Source organism: Pogona vitticeps, chromosome 3 (genome assembly GCF_051106095.1).
Source record: "Pogona vitticeps strain Pit_001003342236 chromosome 3, PviZW2.1, whole genome shotgun sequence".
Classification (NCBI taxonomy): Eukaryota; Metazoa; Chordata; class Lepidosauria; order Squamata; family Agamidae; genus Pogona; species Pogona vitticeps.
The window spans coordinates 193,777,287-193,799,771 of record NC_135785.1 but is presented as its reverse complement, the minus strand read 5'-3'; the positions used below and the strand labels follow the sequence as shown (position 1 = coordinate 193,799,771).

At 43.2% G+C, this 22,485-nt stretch overlaps 1 long non-coding RNA gene across 1 annotated transcript in view; it reads right to left on the bottom strand.

Annotated features, from left to right (window-relative positions):
* Positions 1-3,008: 3,008 nt before the first annotated feature.
* LOC140705700 (uncharacterized) overlaps positions 3,009-22,485 on the bottom strand; it is a 36,450-nt gene continuing 16,973 nt past the window's right edge. Inside the window, exons 2-3 of the long non-coding RNA XR_012085168.2 lie at positions 5,874-5,916; positions 3,009-3,863 (exon numbers count right to left, since the gene is read on the bottom strand). This is a non-coding gene — a long non-coding RNA (uncharacterized LOC140705700). The remainder of the gene's footprint in view (positions 3,864-5,873; positions 5,917-22,485) is intronic.

The window sequence follows — 22,485 nt, the reverse complement described above, 5'->3', positions numbered from 1 at the left end:
GTGATAGATCGGCAAATATTTGCCAATAATTTAAGAGTAGGAATAACTGACATCTCCCAACCCTCAATGCTCTAAATTATATTTCTAAAATGAAGAATGCTTAGGCTGTCCAGGAGTGGGTTTTGTGGGAAAAGATCATGAACTTATCTCAGTTCTGATTCTGAAAAAGAATTTCTGGGGTCACAATTCTTAACTCTATAGACCTATTCAGCAGTCAAAGGGGGGGGGGGGCTTAATTTGAAATTATGAGTAGGAAGTGAATTTTAGTGCTACACAGAGAAAGACATCATGAAAAGGAAAACTTCAGCTACACCTGGAGTCCCTCCCTATGATGGGGGATCCTGAAAAATCAGTGCATGCAGGCTCTATTGAGCTAGAGAGTATATGTGACTAAATTATGATTAGGCATCCATCAGTCTTGGGGGGCTATGGTAACATGCTCTGAATAGATGGAACAGCATCTAGTATCACAGAGAAGGCCAATTCGAGATTGACAATCCCTTCCACACTGAAGACAAATACAGTCTGTCCCCTGTCCAACTCCCTGATTTTGCTGCATTCATGACTGCTTCTTTGCCTCGGCCTGCTGGACAAGGGTCTCTTCAAATTGGGAGAGGCCGTGATGCAATGCCTGCCTCCAGGCTGAAAGCTCAAATATCAGGGTTTCCCATCTGTTGAGGTCCATTCCTAAGGCCTTCAGATCCTGCTTGCAGATATCCTTGTATCGCAGTTGTGGTCTCCCTCTGGGACACTTTCCTCCACTAATTTCTCCATACAGGAGATCTTTTGGAATCTGACGATCAGCCATTCTCACAACATGCCCAGATACTAGATGTCACTGTTTCAGTAATGTATACATGCTAAAAATTCCAGCTCATTCTAGGACTACTCTATTTGGAACTTTGTCCTGCCAGGTGATACAAAAAATGCATCAGAGACAACACATGTGGAACATGTTCAGCTTCCTCTCCTGCCATGCACAAAGGGTCCAGGACTCACTGCAGTACAGGAGTGCACTCAGGACACAGGCTCTAAGGACCTGGATCATGGTATACGTCATCAGCTTCTTATTGAGCCATACTCTCTTTGTGAGTCTACAGAACATGGTAGGTGCTTTGCCAATGCGTTTATCCAGCTCGACATCTAGGAAGAGAGTGTCAGAGATTGTTGAGCCAAGGTACACAAAGTCATGAACGACCTCCAATTCTTGTGTGGAGATGGTAATAGAGGGAGGCGAGTCCACGCCCTGGCCCATGACTTGTGTTTTCTTCAGGCTGATTGTTAATCCAAAGTCTTGGCAGGCCTTGCTAAAATGATTCATGAGTTGTTGGAAGTGTTCAGCAGAATGGGCAACAACAGCTGCATCATCGGCAAAGAGGAAGTCTCGCATGCATTTCAGTTGGATGTTGGTCTTTACTCTCAGTCTAGAGAAATTAAAGAGCTTTCCATCTGATCTAGTCCGGAGATAGACACCTGTTGCTGTTCCAAAGCTGTGCTTCACCTTGACTGCAAAAAATGCCGTCCCTGCTAACCAAATAAGGCCTAGATGCCTTTGTAAGATGATGAAGGCCACAAAGAGTGGCTGTGGTTGTTCCCTACATTTCTCCTGCAACTGTCTGAGGGAAAATACCATGTCAGTGGTGGATCTATTAGCTCAAAATCCACACTGTGATTCTGGATAGACTCTGTCCTCAAGCACCTGGAGTCTCCTCAGCACAACACGGGCAAGGAGCTTCCCTACAACGCTGAGAAGAGAGATGCCATGGTGGTTATTGCAGTTCCCCCCTGTCTCCTTTGTTCTTATACAATGTGACGATGTTTGCATTCTTCATGTCCTGTAGTACTCCACCTTCCCTCCAGCAAAAACAAACAAAAAAAATTCATACAGCTCAGTGGTGATGATGTCTTTACAGCACTTCAGCAGGGAAGTTATTCTTTCCAGGTGCCTTGCCGGAGGAGAGGGAAGCCACTGGTAATGGTGCGGCTAAAAAATATTGTAAATAAATAAATAAATAATCCAAGGCCACTTTTATTTCTGCTAAAGTTGGTTCGCTCTCCAACTCTTCCATGACAGGCAGGCACTCAATGTTATTTACCGTAATGCCTCTTTGGTTACTACATGCTCTCTAGAATATAGCTCAGAGTATTGCTGCACCTAGTGTTCCATCTGCTTTGCTCGGTCCTGGATGATCACACCTGTAGCAAACTTCAAAGGAGCAGATTTTTTCTGTATTGGACCTAAAGCCTGGATGATACTGTCATACATTCCCTTGATGTTACCTGTGTCTGCTGCTATCTGTATCTGAGAGCAGAGCTGAAACCAGTAATCATTAGATCATCTCCTGACTTTGCTACTAGCAACTTGAAGAGCCTGCAAGTTGTACACACTAGGACAGGCTTTGTGTGCTGCTAGAGCTCTCCTCTTTTCCTCGATGGCTGGCATCAACTCCTCCGAATGGGTTTTGAACCATTCTACCGTCTTTTTGGTCTTTTTGCCAAATGTGGAGAAGGAGGTGTTATAAACAGTGTTCTTGAAATGTTCCCATTGTTCAGGTGCATTTGCATCAGCCGGGCCTGGAAGGCTTTCCTCAAGTACTTGGGCAAGTTTCTCCACTTTTGTTTGATCGCGACTCAGTCTTGCTGATATTAATACATGGTCTTCCTTCCTTTTTCATGTGATACAATCTCTTTGTTCATAGTTTTACTCTACTACACACCAGGGAGTGATCAGTGTCGCAATCAGCAGCCTGATAACTGATTGTAATAGTAGGAAGGCTAGAGCGTCTAGTGAGGATAAAATCAGGCTGATGTGAATGCTTCAATCTGGGATGTCTCCAGGAAACTCTGTGTTGAAGCTTCGTATTAAAGAACGTGTTGCTGACGCAAAGTATGGCAATCTCCTCTGAAGCCCCTATCCCCTCAGGTCTTCACGAGGTTCTCACCCTTCTTCTTTCTTCACTGCCACCAGGTATTACTGCTTTAATACCATTTAAACATGGATACATGTGTGTTTTTAAAACTTAAAAGTTTATTAGATCAGGGAAGTTAATATATGATTAATATTCAATAGGTAAATCACAGGTTGCTAATCACTTATATTTGAATCAATTCTAATTTAACTATTTCATTCATCATTCTCACAGATCTCTAACTCGCTCTTAGTTCACTTTTAAATTTCACACTGTCTCTCACTACCAGAAACTCTCTCATACTCCATACACCAGCCTTTATATCCAGCCCCCTCCCCCCTTGGCTCCACCTTCCGTCCTCTCATTGGCTCCTACTCCACTGTTCTGCTGTGACGGACAGCTGAGGGCAGGGCTGTTTGCTACACAAAGACCATAATAACAGCAAAACTCCAGCAAGTGTTGGCTAATTTTGTTCATCTTCTCAATGCCAAAACAGCTTAGACAAGTGGGCCAAGAATTGTGATCAGCACCAACTCTAGCGTTAAAGTTTCAGAGAATGAACAGTGGCTCTCTCTCAGGAATTTTTTTTTTGATAGCAGCTGCCAAATCGTCGTAGAATTTGTCTTTGACTTCTGTTGTAGATGACAATGTTGATGCATATGCACTAATGAGGGTGACCAGTCCCACTGATGAGTGGAGCTCAAGAGACAGGATTCTTTCACTCCCCACAGGATCTCAGCAGATCTCAATGGATCTCAGCAGATTATTTCTGACCCAAAGCCAACACCGTATTCCCTGGTCTCATTCAATGGTTTTCCTGCTATAAGAATAAGAATTTTTTTCTTTGACAGATCCTAAGCCTGGCACTCTGATCTCTTGCAGGGCAACAATGTCCATCTTCAGCTTACTCAGATCCATGTCGATGACAGCTGTCTTGTGCATGTCGTCTATTTCCTGCAGGTCATCAGAAAAACCAGGGGTCACTGTCTGAACATTCCAGGTGCCCAACTTAAGGGCATAAGTTTTCTTATGATTGTGGCATGGTGCAGGGTTATCAATCTGCTTGTCGGCTTTTATCCTAAACCCCATGCACCCCACAGTTAAATATAGTTACGAATAACAAAGAAGCATTCAAATATCCTAAAGTTTAGAAAGTTAGTTAAAAGTTATAGTTATAGTGGCAAAGAGACATTTAATTACCATGACCATTGCCATTTCAAAAGGTAAACCCATTCTTACTGAAGTCTCTCTAATTTTTCACAGCACCTGTTATCGTCTTTACAACAGGCTTGTCGAACCTGCGGCCCGTGGGCCGCATGCGGCCCAGGTCGGCTCGTAATGCAGCCCAGTACAATTTTTTATTTTTAAAGAAATTCCAAAGTTTCAAGTTACACTACTGGTGCTTGCGGCTGTAATGTGACCGGGGCACATCACTATGGTAGGGGGGAGAAAGGAAAGGAAGGAGCAGGAGGGGAGGGGAGAGGGGGGCTGTGTGACTGCATTGCGCCATCCCTGTCAATAGGTGGACCCCCTCCCGGCCCCATAAAGCCACCAGAGTCGAAGCTGGCAGCCTCTGCTGTCTGAGATCACAGCTGCTGGTAAGCGCGCTTTGAGCAGGGCTGCAGAGAACGGCTAGGGCTGCCCCCCCATGCGTCCCAAACCAAATTTATGTGTGGCCCAAACCAAATTTTCATCTTCTAATGTGGCCCAGGGAAGGTGAAAGGTTGGACACCCTTGCTTTACAAGAAAGTGACAACAGCCAGGCATTTGTACAGTGGCAAGATTGCCAGCTACCTTTCCCTGCTGTCTGTAGTATGATTGTGCTCACACAAGCCATTCTGAAGGAGAATCAGAAGAGGGTCTAGAGGAAGAACCAGAAAGTGCTTATGGTTATTGTAGTGAAACTGAGAAGTTCTGTCCACTGGCCCTGGAGGTGGGAACAAGAACAGAGGTACTGTTCCATAGTATTAAGGAGCTCTGGGAATTCCTGTTTTCTAAAGTGTTAAGAAAATGACTGACTGGTTCCTTTTTCCAGACTTTGTTTGCAGCTTAAAGTCTTGCAAATCAGTTACAGCACTGAAACCAATTCACTGAGCTGGTTACACAGGTGATGCCCATGGATATCCTGGCTTTGATATTCTGGGAGTTTGGGTTTAAAAAAGAGTAACTTTTCCCATTTCAGGGCTGCACACCTCTCAAATCCAACGTACCAGGATATATTGGAAACATAGGGTGATTGTTTTTGATTTGTTTGTTTGGTGGTCAGTAAAATGACCCTAGGTATAATCCTCCCTACCATGATGCTCTCACTGCAGTGGAAAGTGCAGAACAAAGTACTGCTTATCAGGTCTCTGATACAGTATCTGTTACAGGAATGAATTGGTTAATGTACCTCATTTCCATAGTCTTTTTTTTTTAAAAAAGGCATGACATTGAGAAATATATCCAGCCACACATTTGTTGGCCAGGACAGATCCTTTAGTGTGTTTCTCTAGAGCTAGATGTGTACATGTGACAGGAAAGATAAACGAATAAAATACAGCCTTTCAGTATTTTTGAATTTCAGGCCAAATAAGCACTTTCCAACTGTCTTAGTCTGGGGCATTAAAGATTAATATATCTAATATAATTTGCTTATATGCAAGCTATTTTTCAACAAGCAAACAAAACTGCATCACTGGATTTATCTTAGATATATAGCAAGGTTACTGCAGTCATGTGAAACATCATTGCCTCAGAATGGAATTGAGGGAGCAGGGTAGGCATTGCTTAACAGAATAGAAATGTGTTCCGCAGGTCTACCTGGTGGCCACAACTTATATTTTACCATATCAAAATGGCTCTGTGTAGGCAGAGCTATTAATCTTGTTGGATTATAAATGGACCATGGATTTGATGCTGAGACAGATTAGTGATGACTGAAAAAGAAAAGAATGGGTTTAAATTTTGCATCACTATACTCACTTCTGTGATTCTGTTGGTGGTCCTACTTTGCATTTCACTCTATCTGCAAATGTAAAAATATTCTTTGATTATTGGTATGCTGTGTTCTGATTGCTTAGAAGAATTCTAAAAACAAAATTATTTTTTTAAGTGTGAAAATGTTACGAAGTGCTGAACATGCAATATACTAACAATGTTTCCTAAGGGGCTGGAGGGGAATATATACAGCTCTCCAGATGTTGGTGGACTGCACTTCTCATCAGCATGGGCAATGGTGAAGGATGGTGAGAGATGGTCAGATTTTTGAGTGCTACACTTTCCCCACTCCTGTTCTGAAATAACTCAATACTATTACCTCAGCATTGCACATGGATGTTGAGGGTGAGATAATATTTACTCTCCTAAGGCCACTTATAAGGGACATGGTGACACTGCGGGTTAAACCACAGTGTAAGGCCTCTAGATCTTGAGCTGTAGAATCCACCTACCAGTTTGAAAGCATGCAAATGCAGAGTAGATAAACAGGGACCACCTGGGGGGGGGGAAGGTAACAGCGTTCCGTGTCTAAGTCGCACTGGCCATATGACCATGGAAACTCTCTTCAGACAAACGCTGGCTCCATGGCTTGGAAACGGGGATGAGCACCACAACTGGACAAAAATTGAACACGAGTTTCCCAAACCACCAATGGTGGGGCCACCCACCCTCAGGACCTCCGTCTTGTCCTGGTTCAGCCTCAGTCCATTCTCCTACATCCATCGCAGTATAGCCTCCAGGCAGCGCACAAGAGACTACAAATTGCTAGTTACTTAGGATTAATTCTTTTCCCCTACAAAACTGTAACTTGGGCATAACCTGACTCCTTTTGTGAAGTGTCGATTTTAACTTTCAGGTTACTGTTACAGTTACAGAAATGTGACCTTGTGAAATGATGGGGCAAGAATGCCTTGTGATTCAAGTAAGGACTCATGCTCAGCCTTTTGCTTCTGCTGCATACTCTGATGTGTTGTAGAAAAATAATGAGGAGAAAGGAGGATTTTTAGTACTACTAGAGTTACATTTTAAAAACATTTAAAAAGCATAATTCTAAAAAAAAATTTAAAAAATCTAAGTGCAATAGTAACAAACAACTTTTTTGTATTTTTGAAGCTGCAAGTGTAATTAATTACTTTCTAAATATAACTTCCCAAGCTATTAGCCTTTGGTGCTCAGAGTGCATAAAAAACCCGGCTTGAGTTCCCAGGGACAGAGGAAATTTTCTAAAGATCAATCATCACTGATGTATATTTTGCCAGAGCTGGCTATAAATAAAAATCAGGGAGCCAGAATCATAGGTTGCTGACCTGCTGAGGGAGGCTGACGGGGCAAAATGTCTCTGTTGGTCCTTCTTGATATCTCAGCTGCCTTTGATACCGTCAACCACGGTATCCTCCTGGGGAGGCTCTCTGAGTTGGGAATCGGTGGTCTGGTGCTTGCCTGGCTCTGATCCTTCCTGGAGGACTATCCTCAGAGAATACAGCTTGGGGAGAGTGTTTTGGCCCTGTAAAGTCTCAATTGTGTGGTTCCGCAGGGCTTGATTATCTCCCCAATGCTGTTTAATATCTACATGAGGCCGCTGGGCAGGGTCATCCGGGGGTATGGGGCTTCATGTCATCAGTACACTGATGACACCCTGCTCTACATTTCCTTTTCCCCAACAAGAGTGGTACATATCTCTTTGTGTCTTAAATCACAGGGCCTAGAATCTCCTGCAAAGTATCTCCACACCCCACTTTCTTTTCTGGAAGAAAAATCACAGACTGGTTACTTCTGCTCGCAAATACTAGCATATATTTATATTTAAATTCTGTCTCTTTCCATCATGGACTAGCTAAACTGTCCCTACTGTGTTCTTGCTGCCATCCTACCCATTCTGAAAACTCCAGATGACCTTTCCACTATTGGAAATACAGTCATCTTCTCTGACCTATGGGGGTGGGGTGGGAAGGTTGTTTTTTGTTTTTGCCTTCCTTTTCAGCCAGATGCAAAGATTTTCTGTTCTCCTTTAAAAAAATTGGATGACCTCTCTACTTTCTCTCTTTGCACGAACCTAATGTGAGTATAGTCCCACAGTTCTTTCTTCATTGCTTCCGAGCGCCCCTCTTTTTTATCAGTGCAATTTGACAAGAGGCCTCTTTTCCTGCTGTCAAATAAATCGGATTGCTGTGTCTTTATGGTTTTTCACACTCTGGAGTTACAACTTTCATTAGTGCATGACTGGAGCTTATGGAAGATGACTTGACAAGTTGGTTCCCTTGTGTCTTCAACTGTCCTATTATCTCTTATTAATTTTTCTATAAGGCCTCATACTTGCAATGTTCAGCAAGACTGCTGAATGGCGGTTATAAAATTTTCAGCTGCTTCCCTTCATTACCAGCACATCCTATTAAAGGTTGCCCTTAAATCTGACCTATATAATATGATGTCTCCCTGCAATACAGCCATCTAAAGCTCTCCCCCACCATGCTGCGTGTAATTGCACTGTTTCATTTTAGAGGCAAGTGCCATGTCAAATATGATCAGCTGTTATCAATGGAGGCGGCTGTTAGCACATTGTGTACTGGTACTGTGACTTACAATACTGGGGGTGACGGGAGTGGTGGTTTGAAATCTTTCATTTCTTTTGATAGTTTCAGGTACATCCTGTGTGAGTAATCTGATCTTAGTCCACAGCTCCTACACTGCCCATAGAACAAAAACTCTTGCCACTCGGAAATTCTCACACTGATGGACAGCTCTGAGCATGTAACAAAAAAGTGGACATTGGAAAAGAATGTCTACAGAAATGCATGTATTTCAGGCGTATGGGGATGCACACAAGCAATGTGTACTATTTTACAATAAATTCTGGCATATATATCTAAGTCAAGACAGGATGTGCAATTTTAAAACCTTGTGATTCTGCTCTTTAAATAACATACATGATTATTTACCATCAGCTTTCTGTAGCTTTCCTGTACATCTGGCCAGAAGCAGTCAATGGTTGTGCTTTGGTCTTAGCAGTATCTCATCAATTTAACCATTTGCAAAGTCCTTTGGGATTTAAGTAACTTTACATCTGATGTTTTGTACCAATAAAAAAGAAGCCTTTTTAAAAAAAAGTCCTACAGTTTGAAATATACTCTGATTTGCTTCAGTTTGAACAAAGGAGAGCATATAAATCCAACATAGTGAATTGTTTCACTTCTATGGGATGTAATACATGAAAATTACATTACTTGACTCTATAGTTCTGCAGTCACTAAAAACCATTTTTAATTTTTTCAGAACTGCAAAACCATAACTGTGATAGTGGTTTATACCTTGGCTGTCATGAGAAAGTACCCTTGTGTGTACACAATCCTGCTCACACGTGTTTTCCCCAAACACCATGGACACCTAGCCAACCTAGGCTAATTATTGGAAGTATGAATGTGCTGGCAGCAGTGGTCCCTGGCCTGGAACCAGCAAGTCCAATGAGCACCAGTCCTACAAGGAAGTCCAAAACTCAGCAGCAATTCTGATAGTGTATATGGTGTGGACTCTAAACGGCCAAGACTGGACTTAGTATCACACTGTTCCCTATCACGTTCTGAAAAGTCAAATTGTCCATTCCACCCATTATCTTATGATTTCTGTCAACCTTGAAGACTTTAAGAGAAATTAATGCACTAATAGACACCATTCTTTCTCACCTACATGTAGCATCCTTCATGAACATACTGTATGCTTTAACTATTATGGGGCATAATTCATATCCCACATATGTATGAAAATTCTATTGATTTTAATAAGGCTTAGTAGCAATTTATTTTCTTTTTCAGCAATGTAATGATAGTTTATATGCAACCAGGATCAAAATATAACATTCTGCTAACAAAAATACATTGACCACGGTCCCATTGAATCTATATGTTGATGGAAGACATCCATCAGAGATTTTCAGAGCTGGCAGATCTCCCCTCCCCACGCAGTTCCTGAATGCTTTCAATATCTTCTCTTATGTGGATGAGAACAGGGTTTTGAATGCTGCGGCCAACTGGAAGGGGAAGAAGAGAATGGAAGAGTTTTGTTCTGGGTGTACTGGCACTGCATGAGAAAGGAGGAAATTGCCACTTTGAAACCCACTGATGGACTCTTTCAGTGCAAGGACCCAATAAGCCCTGGAAGGAATGATTTCCCTTCCGTGAGCCCCACCAGTTCCTGCTTGTTCGGTGGGCACCTTTCCCTCATCCTTTCTTCTACAAACTCTGGACAAGAAGATTTATTTTGAATCTGGATTTATTTTAATATAAAGAGAGTTAACAAGCAATGGATTCAAAGAACACTTCAAGTCCTCTGACCTAGTTGAAGGCACTGGTCAGCTACCTGACTCTTAGGTCTCTGGTCCCCTTCACTGGGAGATTCCTCAACAACCCCAGTTCTCATCACTGGAGAAGTGGAGAGGCTTTATTGATATCAAACCCCTTTTAGCAATGAGGTTCACTATGCCCACAATGAGGGCAATAATATGGAGAGTGTCTCCCTGGAGGTCTCTGTTACATACAGCACTGATGTTACCTGTCTGTCATGGGTTTGGAGGGAAAGTTCCATCCTATGGGGAGTGGAAGGCGGGACATCAGGAGGAGGGGCTGTACTGTATAAATGTGAAGCCTGTGTGGTGAAGAGGAGATGCTGAGAGATGCTGAGAGACACTGGGATGTGACGAAGCAGCAGCTGGGAAGAAGAAGCTGTTGTGGGAGTCTGTGTGTCAGACAGGGTACTTCTGTGTGTCAGAGTACCAACCTGATAGGTTCAGGTGTCTGTTGGTTAGCCAGAACTGATAGGTTCAGGGTCTGTGCTTCCAGTTAAGGGTTCTGTGTGAACCAAACTGTATGCATGTATGAATGAGAATAAGCCACGTTACTTTATCCTATTCACCTGATTGTTTATTTTTCCCTGTGTGTATTTAAAATAAACCTTATTCTTTTTATTGTTTAAAAATCCATCCCTGGTCTGTGTGACTTCTTAAAGGGAATGGTTGGTGGCAGCTTAGTGTAACTGTGTGACATATCCCAGTAGGTCTGGGTTTGTCACATTGATTGGTGTCCAGCGTGTGGGATACGACTGGTCCAGTTGTCCAGCGGTCCAGCAAAGCCTTGGCAAGTGTGCCCAGAGCAAGGGGGGTCTAGTCAGGGACAGTCTGAGGCGCGTAGGTAATCTTCTAGGTGTACCTCACGGGGAGGTGCGCTAGTAGAAGAACGTGCCAACTGGGGAGACTTAGATTAAGGTGCTCTGAGGCAGCCTAGTTTTGGCGGGAAAAAGCTGAGGCAAAACTGCGTAGTAACAGTGAGCTAGCTTGCCAGCTGAGAGGCCCAGCAGAGGGGGGTAGGCTCTGACTCGATACTGTTGCAAGTTAGTGCTGAAGAACAGCAGCAATCTCTAGGGAGAGCTGGTTCTGAGGCAAGAAGGAAAAAAGTGGTCGTTTTATTTTGAGGCTTGACTTTTAAAGCAGCCTGTTCTGAGGGGGGATTATGCCCTTGACTCGAAGCCAGATGGCCGAAATGAGTGAAGTGAAAGACCCCCAGATTGACCAAGGTTCTGAGGATGAATTTGGCTCAGTGCAGGGTGACAGCACAGTAGAGCAGAACCCAGAACTTAGAAAATTGCTCATAGCCCAACAGCATGAACTGAGGATGAGGCAATTTGAAATGGAGGAAAGGGAAAGAGAAGAAAGGGAAAGGGAGAAACAGCGGCAATTTGAATTAGAGAGAGAGAGATTGGAAAGAGAAGAAAGATTAGAGAGAGAGAAAATTGCTCTGGAAAAAGAAAGGATGGCGTATGAGTTAAGAAAATTGGAAATGATGAACCAGAACAATAATAACAATAGGGATTCTGAGGGAGGCCAATTGTCTAAGGCTGACCTGAAGAAATTCCCTGTGTACCACAAGGGAGATTGTCCTGAGGTGTTCTTTTCCTTAGTGGAAAGAGCGTTTGTGGACTTCTCAGTGAGGGAAACTGAGAAGATGACCATCATGCGATCTTTAATCAGTGGTAGCCTGGCTGAGGTTTATGCCGAGATGCCTGAGGAACTGATGAAAGATTTTGCAGAGTTTAAAAAACTGGTGTTTGCCAGACATGGGATAAATGCAGAGCAGCTGAGACAAAGATTCAGGTCCCTCACCAAGAAACCAGAACAAACTTTTACCCAAGTGGGGGCCCAATTGGTGAGGCTGCTTGAGAAATGGCTATCGCAGGAGGGAACAGAGACCTATGAGCAGCTTAAAGACTTGATAGCACTGGAACAGTTCTATTCAGTCCTGCATGGGGAATTGAAATTCCAGGTGAGGGAAAGGAAACCGAAATCTGTGGCAGCAGCCGCAGAGATCGCAGATTTTATTTCCCAAATAAGAAAGCCCTTGGGTGAGGGGAAATCTGTAGGTAAACCCAAAGAAACCTACAGCAAGTACTCTCAGGGACCAGGGAAAAGCCAGCAAGGGGGAGGGGCCCATGGTGAAGGGAAGCCCTCAGACATGAAACTAAGACCTCAGATTTTGGAGGGAAAACAAAAACAAGATGAGAGAGAATCAAAATACACCAGAAAATGCTATTTCTGTCAGGGAAAGGGTCATCTAATCTCAGAGTGTGAGAAATTAAAGCAGCTAAAAGGAATGGTGCCTCAGAATTCTAGTGGGACCAAGCCAAAAGCTGTGTTCTGTGTCCAGAAAGAGCAAGGCTCAGTGTCACAGAGGGAGCCTGTTGCCATGGCTACTCAGTCTGGAACAGCTACCGCTGCTGAACAGGCTGAGGAAAATGGTCCTCTTGTGGAGGTAAAGCGCTGCTTGCTGATAAAAACAGATTCTCAGTTGTTTGAGACAGCAGGGGTGGACGTAGGAATACTTGACCGTCAGTATAGGGGGCTGCGGGACACTTGTTCCCAGGTAACCCTGTGCCATCCAGATATTATTCCTAGGGAGTTTATAATCCCAAATGAGAGCATGAAGGTGGCAGGGATTGAGGGGCAGGTAATCTCTCTGCCAGTAGCAGAGGTACCTGTCAACTTTCAAGGCTGGAGGGGAGTTTGGAGGCTAGCGATTTCATCGACTCTGCCAGCAGCCGTGCTCGTGGGAAATGACCTGGCTGAACATGTGAAACGGGTGCTAGTGATTACACGCTCACAAGCCACCACAGGGACAGTTCAGGGGGGTAATGTTGAGCCAGAGACGGAAGCCGAGGGGAGTTCAGAAGCTGTGGTGGAAACCTTAACCACAGACAGCAGATTTGGACAGGAGCAAAAGGCAGACGCCACTCTCCAAAAGTGTTTTGAACAGGTGACTGACGCCCAGCTAACACCTGAAACCCCAGTGAGATTTCTGGAGGAAAAGGGGATTTTATATAGAGAGACCCTGAGGAATATCTCAAAAGGGGGAGATGGGATCAGAAGTCAGCTGGTGGTACCTGAAAAGTATCGCCCCATGATCTTAAAAAGGGGTCACTCTGACATGTCTGCTGCACACTTAGGGGTGAAAGGGCCCCTTGATTTGATCAAACAAAATTGGGAGCAGATCACCCAGGATGACCCACAAGACGTTGTGACATACATAGACACCTTGATGAATGACCTAAGGAGAAATCTAGAGCTGGCAGCAGAAAACCTGCAAGCTCAGAAGGTCAGACAGAAAACATGGTATGACCACAAAGCTAGAGAGAGGCACTTTGACCCAGGGGAGGAAGTGCTTTGGCTTAGGCCCTGCAGAGAGAACAAACTGCAGCTCAAATGGGCAGGACCATATAGGGTCATTTCCAAGATGTCAGACCTGAACTACCTAATAGAGCAGGAGGAGAACCAAGCAAGGAGGGTGGTTCATGTGAATGCCCTAAAACCCTACTACAGAGGGGAACAGAGGGTTTTATTCGCGATAAAAGCAGCTGAGAGTGAGGAAGCGGAATTACCCTTCTGGGAGGGTAGAGGGGAAGTAAAATACAACCCAGAGGAGGTAAAGATCAGTCCTGCACTCACCCAAGACCAGCAGCAAGAACTAAAAATGCTGCTTAGTAAATATCAACAGGTGTTTTCCAACAAGCCGGGGATAGTGAAGGGAGTGATGCATCGGATCCACACAGGGGATGCACCCCCGCAGGCAGTATCCCCATACCGAGTAACGGGACCCTATAGGGACAAGGTGCGGAAGGAGCTGGACGAAATGCTGAGGGAGAACATAATCGTCCCCTCTTCTAGTCCTTGGTCCTCTCCGATAGTCCTTGTGGACAAGCCTGATGGGAGCATTAGGTTTTGTGTCGATTACAGGAAATTAAACCGTGTAACCACTCCTGATGCCTACCCAATGCCCAGGCTAGACAACCTGATTGAAACCATAGGGGGTTGTCGGTTCATCTCATCATTGGACCTGGTAAAGGGATATTGGCAATTAAGAATTGATCCCAGGGATCAAGAAAAGACTGCCTTTTGCAGCCCTTTTGGTCTCTATGAGTTTCGAGTCCTGAGCTTTGGTCTCAGAAATGCACCAGCCACATTCCAGAGGCTGATGGACCAGACCTTGGCAGGGCTCAGTGACTTTACAGTGGCCTACATTGACGACATAGGGATCTTCAGTAACACCTGGGAAGATCACCTGATACACCTGGAGTTAGTGCTGCAGAGGTTAAGTGCAGCAGGGCTAACAGTAAAGGCCAGCAAGTGTCAGCTGGGTAGCCCAGAAATAAAATACTTGGGTCACATGGTAGGGGGAGGAATGATAAAACCCCTAGAGGCCAAAATAGAAGCTGTTCGTGATTGGCCCAGACCCAACACCAAGAAAAAGGTCAAATCATTTCTTGGGTTGGTGGGCTACTACAGAAAGTTCATCCCGAGGTTTAGCGAGATTGCGGCTCCGCTGACCGATCTGACGAGGAAGAAGGCTGATGACCGCATCCCGTGGACCAGCGACTGTGAGGCGGCGTTCCAGAGGTTGAAGGAGGCGTTAATCAACTATCCAGTCCTGCGGGCTCCAGACTTCGACCGGGAGTTCATCATCTACACAGATGCGTCTAACAGCGGCGTAGGAGCAGTTCTGTGCCAGGAGGATGAGAATGGTGACCAGCATCCAGTGTCCTACCTGAGTAGGAAACTTCAAAAAGGTGAGAGACATTTGGCAACCGTGGAGAAGGAGTGTTTGGCCATAGTCTACGCGATCCAGAAGGCCAAGCCTTACATCTGGGGAAGACATTTTGTTCTGTGTACTGACCATTCACCATTGCAATGGTTAAAGACAATGAAAACCCACAATAGCAAACTTATGAGGTGGGCTTTAAACCTACAGGACTATGACTTTGAAGTGAAAGTGGTCAGAGGGTCAGTGAACTGTGTTGCTGACGCCTTATCAAGAAGACCTGAAGAATGAAGACGGCGAAAGAACATGGACTATGTGTATATATTGTGAACAAAAAGTTAAATGTACCTGGTTTTGAATTGGTTTGTATGAATAAAGGTAAATTGATGTAATGTATATGGTAAATGTTTAAATGCCTAATTGCTATGGTTAACTTAGAATGTAAGTATAAGTAAGTATAATATGGAATGTATAACTGTTGTTGTGTGTTTTATTCAGGTTGTTTTTTGGTGAAAAGCACGTTAGCTTTCCCCCTACAAAACAACTTATAAAGAGGGGAGGTGTTACATACAGCACTGATGTTACCTGTCTGTCATGGGTTTGGAGGGAAAGTTCCATCCTATGGGGAGTGGAAGGCGGGACATCAGGAGGAGGGGCTGTACTGTATAAATGTGAAGCCTGTGTGGTGAAGAGGAGATGCTGAGAGATGCTGAGAGACACTGGGATGTGACGAAGCAGCAGCTGGGAAGAAGAAGCTGTTGTGGGAGTCTGTGTGTCAGACAGGGTACTTCTGTGTGTCAGAGTACCAACCTGATAGGTTCAGGTGTCTGTTGGTTAGCCAGAACTGATAGGTTCAGGGTCTGTGCTTCCAGTTAAGGGTTCTGTGTGAACCAAACTGTGTGCATGTATGAATGAGAATAAGCCACGTTACTTTATCCTATTCACCTGATTGTTTATTTTTCCCTGTGTGTATTTAAAATAAACCTTATTCTTTTTATTGTTTAAAAATCCATCCCTGGTCTGTGTGACTTCTTAAAGGGAATGGTTGGTGGCAGCTTAGTGAAACTGTGTGACATATCCCAGTAGGTCTGGGTTTGTCACAGTCTCTAGCTCCCTGGTCCAACAGCCCAGTTCCCTCCCTCTCTTCCTGGTGCTGGTGATCTCTTTGGTGTTCCTTTGTCCACCATCATTGGAGCTGGGTGGCCATCATTGCTCCAGGATTGGGCACTGTTTTCCTCTGCTGCTCCAGTGCTGAATACTCTCCCTCCAGTAGGATGGCTTATATGGGAGTTGGGGGTGTTTGTATTTTTCTCCTTCTACTTCAGGGACCCTCATCTGTGCCAGGACTCTTCTCCAGGGTCTTCCTTATAGATATAGTCCCATTCTCCAGAGAGTTCTCAGTTCTTCCTCTGGGGACACCTCAGCAGTATATGCCTCTGAGAGGTCTCCCTGAGCATCTCCCTAGGCCCCTTTGCTTCTCCATTTTCCCATTCGAGAAAGAACTTGCTTCCTCAATCTCTTCAGGCTGGCCTGTAAAAGTTTATTATAGCCACTGGCCATTAAAACCATGAACATGTACATATACATTAAAATACACAATAAAATGACATAATAGTAAGGTTGTACATCTGATAAGCTATGTAGACTGTAATCAGCTTTATATACTATACCGTATCTCTAGTATTTCCTATTCTATCCTTATTATTTAGCCAGTTATCCCTTAATCTTCAGGCTGGCATCTCTGTTTTCAACAGGTTTTCTTTGCTGAGGTTTCTCTTCTTCCTCATGTCAGTGTTGCCTTCATTTCCCCCTATGCCAGGGGCAAACAACCTTCCTCCTCTACTCCATTTTCCCTGCTTCTGGGTTTCCACCACCACCTCCACAGGCAGGGACTCGATCGGAGACCCAGTTTCCCAGAAGTGGGGCTTCTCTTCCTTGCCCGAGTCTACCTATACATCCACCAGATCTCCCAAGCCCTCAGTATTCCCCTCAGATAGTTTGGTCCATGCTCTGGGCCCTGGGCAGGAAGGCAATGGCCTGCTGACAGAGACATCCTCACCACTGTCCCCTCCCCACCTTCAATGTAATTTTGTATTCCTTTAAAATTGAAAAGGAAAATCTTCTATATAAAGGTAGGAGACAGGTTAATAAGATAGAACTAGAGGCAAAAAAAGAAGACGAAACAGACACAATCTGGGAAGACTCAGAGGATTCTGGTTGAAATAACTTCCTTCAAACCAGTATTGTTTTGTGGTTTGGATTTGTGGATTTTTCAGTTCGGATATCAGAAAATGGTGCCTTAAGGAACCAAGAAGTTCCCCTGAAGCTGGGACAGCAAAGAAGAAGTGACTCAATAATTAATAAGTCAAGGTATCTTCAAATCACAGAAGGAAGAATGCCAAATGCCAAGGCCAAAATCCTGCAGCAAATCAGCATGCGTCTAAGTGTATGTGTGTAACAGAATGTTTCTGGTGGCTGGTCATGCTATTGGTTGCACAATGTGAGGACAACTTGGAATGGAACAAAAGCATATACCACAGAGAAGATCGTCCTCACATTTAGTCTGAGTCATTTTCCATGTAATTTAAACTCATGGATTCAGATCCTATGTTCTAGAAAAAGAAAAAACAGAGCAAAGTTGCTCTGGTGTATATGTGACAGTCCTTTGAATATTTCAAAGTGAACTTTTAAATTGTCTCCGAAGATGTATCAGTGGCACTGGGGGAGTGGGGACTCCTTTGTTCTTTTTCTCCACTCTTCATTCAGGTTCAAAGGGCTAACAGAAGGAGTAGGGTTGAGAAAGATAATTTTAAAAAAAATCTCTCCACCTCCTTTAAAAAAGGAAGTGTATCATAAAGGCCAAGATTTCCAGAAGAACATTTCTTTGATGAAGCAGAAACTGCATGGAAAAAAAAAGGGGGGGGGAAGGTCAAAACACACCTGCGCAATCTGATCTTGCAGCTACCATTGATGGACATTTTCTAACAATGGACTGATTAAAAACAAAACCATGATTATGAGAAAGGCTTTCCAAAACAGAAGTGGACAACTTTGCAAGATTAAAGGATGCACTGGACCTGTGAGAACACACCAGATTTGCAACTTCTGCATCCCCCACCAAAAAAATGGTCCAGTCCAGCTCTCTCTAGTACTGTGGGACAGAGAAAACAAAGGCAGGAGAGGAAGAAGTTATAAGAGATTTAAGAATGATCATCATGGAATCTGAGTCCAGGGCTTGTATAAATCACTGGCTCAGTGAAAGAAGGTCTTACTACATTCCTTCCACTTATTATAGGCCTTGATCATTGGCCCACACTCTAAGAAAATGACACAAAAAGAGATTCCAGTTAAATTAACGAAGATTATTTAAAATAACACTTTCAACAGAAATGAAATGAGATGTTATAAGAATTAAAAGTTCAGCATTCAGCCCTGGAAAGAACAATGCTCTTAAAAGAATGCAATCTTGAGAAGATGCCCCAAGCCAAAGATGACAGGCTGATTTGTCTGAATCCACCACAGCTTTTATCCCCCCTTTGATCCCTCACCCCATGATCAAATTAGCATTGCCTACTTAGCATAGTTATTCTAAAATGAGTCTAATGATTGGCCTTCATCACAGTTTTAGCTCACCTTTTCCTGCAATATGGGACTTTAGTCTCTCCTTTCAAGCAGTGGGAAATCCCCTACCTGTGGTCAATGTGTTTATGCCTATTTATAACAATATTTTGATAACTTGGAACAAGTTAGTCTTGTAGTCACAACTTAGGAGTGCTGCCTTATGGCCTTATTACTCTTTTTGGCTCTGTATCTGGGTCCTGACCGGACAAGTTGTTTTTCAAGGCACTACTTTTCCAACTAATTTGTATAAAAATTGTTCTTCATACTAATCTATTTGCCAAATAACTCTTCCAGTATTTCTTAACTTTAACTACCAACTAAAATGCCTTTGATTGTGTGGACCACAGCCAACTATGGCAAGTCTTTAATGAAATGGGAGTGCCTGGCCACCTTATCTACCTCCTGAGAAACCTATACGTGGGACAGGAAGCAACAGTTAGAACTGGATATGGAAAAACTGATTGGTTCAAAATCGGGAAAGGATTATGACAAGGCTGTATATTGTCCCCCTGCTTATTTAACTTATATGTAGAATATATCATGTGAAAGGCCGGACTGGAGGAATCCCAAGACGGAATAAAGATTGCTGGAAGAAATATCAACAACATCCGATATGCAGCTGATACCACGCTGATGGCAGAAAGTGAAGAGGAATTAAGGAACCTTGTAATGAGGGTGAAAGGGGAGAGTGCAAAAATGGTCTGAAGCTCACCATCACAAAAACTAAGATCATGGCCACTGGTCCCATCACCTCCTGGAAAATAGAAGGGGAAGATATGGAGGCAGTGACAGATTTTACTTTGTTTGGCTCCATGATCACTGCAGCCACGAAATTAAAAGACACCTGCTTCTTGGGAGGAAAGCGATGACAAACCTAGACAGCATCTTAAAAAGCAGAGACATCACCTTGCCAACAAAAGTCCAAATAGTAAAAGCTATGGTTTTTCCTGTAGTGATGTACGGAAGTGAGAGCTGGACCATAAAGAAAGCTGACCGCTGAAAAATTGATGCTTTTGAATTGTGGTGCTGGAGGAGGCTCTTGAGAGTCCTCTGGACTGCAAGGAGAACAAACTTATCCATTCTAAAGGAAATCAACCCTCAGTGCTCACTGGAAGGACAGATCCTGATGCTGAGGCTTCAATAATTTGGCCATCTCATGAGAAGACTGCCTGGAAAAGACGCTGATGTTAGGAAAGTGTGAAGGCAGAGGGAGAAGGGTACAACAGACGATGAGATGGTTGGACAGTGTCATCGAAGTGACCAACATGAATTTGACCCAACTCTGTGAGGCAGTGGAAGACAGAAGGGCCTGGCGTGTTCTGGTCCATGGGGCCACGAAGAGACGGACACGACTAAACAACAACAAAGTGCTATTATCTATGGTTTAGAACCTAACTTCTAATACCATATTTCTTACATACTCTTACTCTGTGCTTAACCTTTCTTATGCTTTATATCTTATGACTAGCATTCATGCCTGATCTGATGTTTGGATGCCTCTGAGTATATAATCTATTTTAGAGATACAAACTATATCTATCATAAGTGTGCAACTTGCTTTTTATGACTCCAAAGTATACTTCTGTATGCTTATATCTAAAATCAGAAAGCTTCTTATAATCTAAGGCAAGAAAAGAGAAGGTCTAATATCCTAGAAAAGAAGCAATGTGCAGTGGGCACAGTATGCTTGAAATGGCAGCCTTAAAAGGTCTTGCAGGCATGAGCAAAGGAAAATGGCTATTGCGCTTTTTTGCCTTTTGGAAGGGGGTGGGATCACTAATTTTCAACAGCTTGGTTTGTCAGCATGCTGGCAACTGGGAGACACACTGGATGCTACAAAAATGGCTTCGCAGAGGCCTTCTATTGAACTCGGATGTCCATCAGTTAAAACAGCAGCAGCAATAGTCCCCTTTATACTATATATTAAAAGAAATGTCACACAATAGAAATATATATTCAGAAAATTATGCTCTTCTTTCTGGCTGGAAACGGTAATTTTTAGTAAGCAATCCATAACCTGTGCCTAAGACCCCATAAAAAAGTTCATAACGATCTGATCAATGCTAATGAAGTATTTATGTGGAATTATCACCAGCAAGCCTTGAATACCACAGCTTATATATGAAGACTGGCCATTTTAATAATGTTTATCTATCCCCAGAGTGAAATTTGTGAGGCCCTCAATTTCAGTTCATGACACACTGAATCTAAATTTCATTTGTCCCCTCTGGTTCTATATGATGCAAATCAATAATAAATGCTCCTTACTTGCTTTTTACAAGACAATAATAGATTTATCTCCTCCTGTTACTCACACCACTGTGGCCTCCCCTGTCCCCATCTATTTCTATAGGGGTTCTATGTCATTTTAAATTTATACCAATGGGATTCTGATACCCTCAAATATCTGATACCTACAGGGGGCTGATTCACATCATATGCACTGAGATGGCATTGCTGATACCATGTCCCAATAACACCCACATCATTTATAGGTGCCTCCACATGCTGGCAGTATGTGCAGCTACCATGGTCTGGGATTTCTGAAGCCACAGCATGGGAAAGTTACTTTTCTGGATGATGACTTCCAGTGTCCCTCAGTCAGAATGGGCAGTTTGTAGTTCCAAAAGTAACTTTTACAAGCTCTGTTTAAAATGACCCCAGTGTCCAAAATGTAGTGGGCTCAAAATGGAAGGGTGTGTCGATCAAAATAGTGATGTTTCTATTATGCAACTTTTATACCCATGGGTGGGGGAGCCTACAATTATGGTTTGTCTCCTGTCTCCAAGTTAAAATATATGTACGGAAATCCTTCATGAACAACCTGTAGTATTGCATATGGGCTAACAAATGGATGCATCTTTAGAGAAAAATCTAAAACTTTCTATATGGTCAAAACAAGCATGTTATAGAGTAGACTTTGTCTAAAAAGGTGGGATAGTAATCTAATATATAAATAAATAAAATATAGGAAGACTAGACCCAAATGTTCTTCTTGAATAACATGCTGCTCTTCTTGTTTAGAGAAAGGCAAGCATGCCAACAGCTGTCCACATGGCATCACTCTTGATCTGGTTTGTACAGAGACTAGCCCTTCCCTTTTTGGTTACTTTTAACTGTTGGGTTTTTCCCTCTCCTACTCACAAGACATGGTTTATCCTGTCTCAAATTCTCTGGGGGGTGGGGGAGGGCAAGGTTGAGTGCTATGACACTTTCCATGTCATTTCTGCAGTTAGAACAGTTAAAACTCATATGCCATCATGCCAAGAGACCATGAGTTCTGTAGTTCTTCAGTCCAAAATACCTGGTGCAAGAACTGCCTGCTTGTAAGCAAAGGGAGTTCAAGGGTAGGAAAGCATTTGTCCACCCAGCCAGTTGGAAGCTTTCAATTACGTTTTCATTAAGCATACTAAAAACAGCTGGCCGAGAGAATTAAAGTGAGTATCAAAGCATTAAAGTGAGTATCTAAGGATCTTTTGCAAGGATTTCAGCAATGTTTTTCCTTCAGAGAAGAAACAAGGCTTTTAAAAGTTCAATCTGGACACTTACTTTGCTATTCAGAGTCCTTAGTAAACATTCACAAAAGTTTCAGTCACCAAATACATCACTTACTCCATAGCAAAATGGATTCAAGACGTAACACATAACAGAGGGGCATATAAGACTATTATCCATAATATTTTGTGTATCCAAGCACATTTCTTCAGATGACTATAGTGGTGTTCTATTCATCTATAAAAGTCTGCTTGGACACACAGAAGCTTATGAAAAATAAAAACTAGTTCGTTTTATATGTACTATATGACTTCTGCTTTCTCCTTTGCTACAACAGAGTAACATGGCTACCTGCTAGAAGGGCACAGTTTTTTGATGTGCTTCTGTATATGCTAGTTGAACCCCAGATG